The sequence below is a fragment of the Rattus rattus genome, chromosome 4 (genome assembly GCF_011064425.1).
Source record: "Rattus rattus isolate New Zealand chromosome 4, Rrattus_CSIRO_v1, whole genome shotgun sequence".
Classification (NCBI taxonomy): domain Eukaryota; kingdom Metazoa; phylum Chordata; class Mammalia; order Rodentia; family Muridae; genus Rattus; species Rattus rattus.
Window position 1 is genome coordinate 98,107,454 of NC_046157.1, and position 8,024 is coordinate 98,115,477.

Below are 8,024 nucleotides of genomic sequence, written 5' to 3' on the forward strand. Positions count from 1 at the left end.
CAGATAACCTAGACTCTCTCTCTGCCGCACGTCCAAGTTGACTCCCACAAAGCCCCATCTCTCTCGCCTCTTGACAAACGGTGTGGTTAACCAAGCTGTCTGCAGCCTTCCTGGTGAATCAGTAGCTCACAGTAGTGAGATTCGCCACAATAACATAACTCTGCTCTCGGGTCCAGAGAGAGACGAAAGAGAAGCTCAAGTCCATGCGCCCTCTGTCTCTGCAGTGAAGAAGATGCTCCCAATGAGGAAATCACAGGGATGAGGTCAGCCTACCTAGAAAGAGAGGCTCCAGAGCTGTTCTCTTCAGGGCCTCTTTCCTTTGCACACTGTCTGGCTTCCGCCTCAGCTTCAAGGTGGGGGTTGGGAAAAAAAAAACACAAACTTTTCCTCACTTCCAGAAAAAGGCAAAAATACTTCACAGTTATCCTTAACTCCACCTGATACGACTCATAGTTATCGATGTCGTGGTGGTTTTTCTAGGTTTCCTCAGATTATCTGACAAGGAAAGCTAAGCCTTTCCTCAGTTTAAAATAGAAGAGTGTGTGTGAGGAGACCCTGGCCTGCCCGAGCACAGCATGGCTCTGACAGGCTTGTCCTTCTCCCCCATTCCCTCTGCCCTGCTAAAAATTCATTAGACAACGCTTATAGAGCTAGCCTCCGAGATCTATTATCTTATTTGGGCCACTTCCTCTTCCTGAGGCTATCAAGGTCCAGCTATCGAAGCGGTGACGTCCTGCCACTTCAGCTTGTCTTCCCTACCTAGGAAAGGATGATCTCCCTGTGAAAATGGGTGTTTACGTGAACTTTGTACCTAATCCAGTCCCAAGGGGAACCAGCCCCGCTGTGCGTGCATAGGGTCTCCTAACACAGATGTCATAGCTTTAAGGCAGCTCTGAGGCAGAAAAGAGGGTTTAGGAGTGAGAATAAGGGTGAGCTTGAGAGTCTTAGAGGATTAAAAAAAACACCCCAACAACATCAACAACAAAAACACTGCCATGGAGGATGTCAATATTGTTAGGGCGTCTGTTTACTGATCTGTTTATGAAGATGCGTGAGCTCCAAGAAATCATGGCTTCTGAGAGACACGGATGGATTCCTTAGAAGCACTTCATGCTTTTTTTTCTTTTTTCCTTTCTCCTTTTTTGTTTTCTAAGTCACCCTGGGGTGAATTTGCATGCTATAAAAACAATACATCACAAGTACCTATAAACTGGGCATAGTGGCACACACTGTCATCCCAGCACTCGGCTCTGCGGGAGGACTGTGAGTTTGAGGTCAGCCTGGGCCTGATAGCAAGAAACATCTCAAAAATAATGAATACGTAAGTGCCACTTTGTGAGATGGGACAAAATTATATCTTTGAAGTTTTCCCTTTATCGCTAATAGCTCCTGACCTGAACAGGAGGGAGGAGAGAATTACCTGGGCTTGCTGGGCATTGTGTTCCAGAATGATGGGTGGGTCTATAGCTTGAAGGTGTGCTGCTGGCATAAACGTGGCAATTAATCTCATTATTTTCTTTTTTTTTTTTTTTGGTTCTTTTTTTTTTTTTTGAACTGGGATTATTTCTTAAATCAAATCTGAATATCGAGCACGTGTCTGAACAGCGAGCTCAGGGGTAAACTGTTGAGAGCTTGTGGCCCAGCATTTAAGGACTAATCCACAATGAACATTTAGAAACATCGTGTATCTTGAGTAGTTTCTCTGCCAAACACCCTCACTGTGTAACAGTTTCCCCAGAAATTGAAACATTTTATCCTACAGCTGAGCTTCTTAAGCAAGAAGGTGAACAACTAACTCAAAAGAGCTTCAGGAAGTTCCTGAAACTGACTTGATTCACTAGGCCCCTCCCTGCTAAGGTAAGCAATAGATGCTGAGAATCAGCCTCATTCAAATCAAGTGAGAAAGAAGACTGAGACCCAACTAGCTGCCTGGAAGAAGCAGAAACCAGGCAAGGTGCCTGGGAGACCAACAGCACCTGAAAAGGATGCTCATTCTCAAACCTGTTGGCTTGCCTGCAGGCTGAGCAGTGTGCTCCAGGTTCCCAGCTTTGTGGGCTGTCAATCATTCTGGGTTAGGCTACGGTAATGCTGCTATCTTTGAGTGATTTCTGCTCATATAAGTAACCCTCCCCGATAATCCTGTAAGTAAACCCAATAAAACTCATGGTTCGAAAACTTAGACTTGGTTGGTGTCCATGACTTAATTTGTCACATGTTCCCCCATCTGGACTGAGTAGATATATATGTTGTGTCTCCCCAGGAAAAGTATTTGAAAGGAAAAGTATTGGCTCAGGACCCCCACAACCAAGTTCTGAGTACAAATGAAATGTATTTGCCCTAGAGGGACAGAGGGCAGGGAATAAGAAGCAAAGATTCTGATGGAGGATGAGGAGAAGAGGAAAGGAACAAGGGAAATGGGGCAGGGGTATTTGTCTGGGGAGTTAGAGGGAGGACAATGACAAAGGACTGCCTCTAGATGGAGAGAGACAGACATGGCTCATAGGATAATGGCAGTTCTTAAATGTACAAGGGGAAACCCCATGTTAGGATGAGTTGTTTAATTTTAACTGGGCATGTTAATTAGGGCAGCGGAAGGGGGCTTTTGATTGCTGGACTTCAATAGTTGGATAGCTGGACCTTGGTAGTAGGCTTCAGGAGGAGGAAGTGACTAAATAAGGGAATAGATCTTGGGGATTAGCTTTAGGAATGTAATCTAATGGTTTTTAGCAAGGCAGAGGGAACTGGGGAGAAGGGCAAGGCTTGCCAGAGCCAAGCTCTTCAGGCTTGAGCTGGCCAGAGTCCCTTCAATATGGAAGGGAAGAGTCAAGAGCAGAGTCACTAGCAAACAGACAGGCACGTGTAGAGAAATGGTCATAGGGCTGCTTCAGTCAATAGAGGCTAAAGAAAGTGTTTAGGAACAAATGCACCTGAGAGATGGTTCAAGAGATAAGAGCACATGCTGCTCTTTGTAGAGAACGGAAGTTGGCTTCCCAGTGCTTATTACTTGCTGTAATTCTAGTGTTGGGTATTTAACACCATCTTCTGGTCTCCATGGGCACAGCATTCATTTGCGTGTGTGAGACAGGCTAGGCTGACTCCAGGATAGGCTTCAAATGGGCAGCTCAGGAGACTAGGCCTAAATCTCTGTTTCCAAGAATTGGGCAAGTCCAGGCAAGTCCAGGCCTCAGAAGCTGCCCTGCCAATGGGTCAGCAGCAGTTTGCAGACTTCCTCAATAACAGTTTCCAAACTGCCCCAGCAATGGTCCTCGACTGTCCCTAAAGATAGAAACAACGATTAAGATAGAGGTCACCTCCCCCTCCCCGAAATTACCCTAATGTACTTTAAATCTGGCCTGAGAGCTCACTTAGGCATCTCCGTCTTGGTAATGGGAGACCCCAGCATGCTGGACTTCTGCAGAATAAAACACTCTTTGCTTTTACATACTATTTGAATCCATCATTTTTTGGCAAATCATGAACCCTTACATATGTATGCATATAAACACACACACACACACACACACACACACACACACACACATACATGCACAATTAAAAATAAAATCCTACTTGTCACACCGCTGTGGGGTATGCTCACAAAACAAACAAAGAAATAGTTGTCACTTGACACTGCCTAGTTGGGACTTGTAACATAGCATATATAACCTTCCCTTTTAAACTGTGATGTGTGCTAGTCAACTTGCCCAGATAGACCTGTCGGGCCCTTCCTTCTCCGTTTTGATTATTGCTGGCACTTGCTGGTTATAGCACCAAATGAAGCATTCATTCTCAAGAAAGCGGTTTGTTTTGTTTTGTTTTGTTTTGTTTTGTTTTGTTTTGTTTTTATCCTCTGTTCCCTTTGCAGACAACTCTGATGATGGTGTTAAGCTGTACACTCTGGCAGTTTATCCTGTCCGAGGGGAAAGTGTACAATTGTTTTTGTTTTTGGGGTTTTTTTTGTGTGTGTTTTTTTAATTTAGCATAAGTCATGAACAAATGCTTGTTTACTTTAGGATATAAAGAGAGCCCCAGGGTGCGTGATTGTACATGTACATGTAATTGTCATCAGTGCATTCTGTTGATGCAAACCACTGTGAACAGTCTTTCTGAGTTCGTTTGAAGGGAACTGCTTTCCCTCATCGTCTCATCTTGTACAAACTAGTGTCTGCAGCTGTGGCAGCAGGAGTGGCCTGCCACCCACACTGCCCAGGCTGTCTGAAGCACATTCCCTCCCACTGCACACTACTGACGATTAAAGTCATTGTGTTCAACATCTGTGATTCCTTCCTAAAGTCAAAGTTTCTGTTGGACTGTATTGGCACACCCTGGACATGAAGTGGCCAGGGCACCTAGGCCACCTCCATGGGGACTCAGAAGCAGGTTATTTTAACCAGCAAGCTGAGTAGGCTATTAATCATGGAAGTTAATGACACATTGTATAGTTTCCATATAGTCTATTCACTGAGTAATCTTTACAATTGGACCAGACATGAACCCATCCATTCAGAAAGCTTCAAATTATAGAAACAACACTGTCCTATATGAGTGACGATAATGCTTTCTTTTGGCTACATTCTTTTATTCTGCAGGACATTGAGGCTTATAAAAACCAAAGGGAACTAACACCATCCACTGGTTTATACAGAACTCAGCAGGATCATGACTTTTTTTTAACTTTTTTAAACTACTACTTTTTAAACCTGTTCCCCCCAAAAAAAATGAATCTGTTTTCCAGAATTTGTAACTGAAAAAACCACCAGCATGTCAACTCAAGTTCAAGAACATCCTATAGTAAATGGGCTGTGAATATAGAATTGGATCATGGTGTTTTCAAACCAGGAAACAGGCAGAGGCATAGAATGGCATAGTGTTTTCCAGGCATGAAAGGCCTTGCTAACAAACCAGACAGCCTGGTATAATCCAAAGGTTGAAGGAGAGAGAATTGACTCTGGAGAATTGTCCCGTGACTTCCACATGGAGTGCTAACATGCACAAGGGAATGCATGCACACAGAGAGACACACATACACACAATCGGTAAATGATTTTACATAGTCAGAGACTCAAAGATAAGATTCCCACAGCAATCCTCACAGAGAATAAGAGAGCAGCTCATTATCAGTGGTTATGTATTGATTTCAACATGGTGACCCCAGCCTCCAGGTGCCTTTTTAGACCATGAGCAAAGTGTTAGAATGTTTCTCTATTGATCTCCTGTGTCAACTATTGATCTCATGAGCTACAGGGCTTTTTTTTAGATTTAATATTTAATTACGTGTATGTCCACAGATATGCTGGCAGCCTACAGAGGCCTTCAGTTCCCTGGAGCCAGAGTATAGCTATTGTTACGCCCAACATGAGTTCTAGAACTGGAAGCCAGATCCTCTGTAAGAGCAAGTGTTCTTAGCTATTGAGCCTATCTCTCTCCAGCCTAAGAGTAAAAGAAAATTAAAACTCCTTTCCTGGGTGAGGAGTTATTTCCTAGAAAAGTCAATCTTTCAATACTCATTCAAAATGATGCTTCAAAGAAGAACATTTCAGCAGAGAACAAAAATGAATTTACTGTGCAGCGTTTCTTGCTAGAGTCCACAAATCACAAAACTTGGTAGATGGTCTCTTTTGCTGGTATTAAGATCCAACCAGAGGTGAAAAAAAGCCCCTGCAACACAGAGGCAGAAAGTCCCAAAGATGTGAAACAGCTGCCCACACAGCCACACAACTACCCACTCAACCCTGTTACCTAATCATACTTCGTAGGAAAGGTCAAAAGGTGAATGATAAACCACAGATTCCAGGCACTCCATGTTTTAATATTGTTACCATGGTATTTATGATTTATTTTAACCTTGAACTTCTGTGACTACAGCGAAGGTCATTTTGGAGGCCCACAATGTGGGTCAGGCATCTTGGTTTACATTTGTGGAAGGAGGCTCTACAAACACCGCTTCCTTCCCTGAGGTTACTGTAAGAAGTGGCCTGTTTTCAGGCAGATGGTGAGAAGCCAGCATCGGTCCCAAGATGCTTTTCCGTCTCCCACACAGAGGCATGCAGCACTCAAACTGAAACAACTTCCTTACTCGCCGCCTTTCAGAACCTACCACACGGGTGAGTCAAGAGATATTTCCCAGCCTGCATTGCGGGCTGTCATTAAAGAGGGTATTCAGCCGCTCTGCTGACCACTGGATAAAGAAAATCACCTGGGGGTAGGGGGACTAAGACAAGTCAAACGTCGACCTGAACAGATGAACTTTGGAGTTTTATATTCTGCAGCAAGGACCAGAACAGAGGTTACAAATAGACGGATCATGACGAATATGTCCAGAGGGATAGTCTTCTAGCCTGGAGCTCCAGGAAGACAACTTTCAAGACAGCTGGGGCTGGGGCTCCACCCAGAGTGTTTGCTTTTAACTCTTCGTGAATAAACCCTGGTTGCCATCTTTAGCACCAGGTAAAAGCCAGTGTGCTGTTGAACACCCATGCTCTCTGAATTTAGGGGGTAACGATAGACAATTGGGCATTCCCAAAGGTTGGGGCCGGGCAGTGACGGTGAATGCTTCTTAATCCCAGCCTCCAGAGGCAGGCAGGTGGATCCCCCTGTGAGGTGTGAGGCCAGCATGATCTACAGAATAGTTAGGATAGTTTGAGGCTACATAAAAACCCTGTCAAAAAAACAAACAAACAAACAAACAAAGTTCAAGGTCTTCCTTTTCACATTTGGCAGATTTGAGACCAACCCACACTGCATCAGAAGAAGGATGTATAGGTGTGACAATGGCACTTGGGTCCACATATAATTTTATTGGCTTCCAACCAGACCAGTTGTTCTGTTACAGATTTAACTGCACACATTATTATTCTAAAGAGTTCGATAGATGAAATCCTTAGCAGTGCCCTGCTTTCCCCTGGGAAACAATCATTTGTCTAGGTTAGAAACAATCATTTGTCTGGTTAGTGTCTGAAGCTGAGTCTGCTACAGAGGGCTTACTTAAAGAGTTGTAAGGTCCTGTGCAAGCTTTTGCAGCATATACTAAAATTGCTTGAACGATGCAAGAGATGGCCCCTTTTCATGGATGACATGAAAATTCGTGAAAGCGTTCATATTTTATGTAAATAATAAAATACCCAATTTAATAAAAAGTAAAGAAAAAATAAACAAACAAACCAAAAAAATATTTTCATAGTAATAGCTAAAGGTATTTTAGGTAAAAGGAATAGATAATTACTTCACTAAATATAATCAGATGCAAAATAAAATAGACAGCTATTGAAATAGAAAATATGGACAGAGTTAATGAATACTCCATATAATTAATGTTTAAGGTGCTAAATTCACAAATTGCATAGTTGTTATACTTTTTAACCTAATCAGGTTTAGCATTTTATTTTTGTGGCTATTATAATAAATTTGGATATTTTCATAACTGTTACTAATTTGTTTTGTTTTTTTTAAATAAAAGTAAATGAAATAAAAAAGAAAAGTTGTAAGGTCTGAGTTCAATCTCAACATTGAAAAACAGTGAAAATAGAATAAAATAAAATAAAATAAATGTCAGCCTTTTGGTTCCCGGGCTTAGGTACCCTCCTCCATCTTGAAGCTAACTGTGTTGCATCTGTGTTTCTCAAACTTCCTTCTCTCTCAATTGTTCTGCCTGACTCTAGGACACTCAGTCATATTTAGAACCCTAGTTAACTCAGGATACTCTGTCAATATCAAAATCCTTCCTTTAATCCATATCTACAAGTCCTTTTTTCTATGCATAGTAATATTGCCATATTACATTTTAGGGCATAGCTAACTTGAGGACCTTTTACGGGAATAATAGCATAGTGCAACAAATCATGCACGGATGTTTTTTTAAAGAAGAAATTCATGTGCACAGTGCTCTAGGAAACTGAACACATTGGTCAGATTACCATATTCCAGGGGGCACTATGGTCTCATAATCGAGTGTTAGTAAGTGCCTGAAGACTGAAGTTGAAGCTGTGCCTCACTTCAGGAATTCTGAAAAGCAAGCATTTTCCACC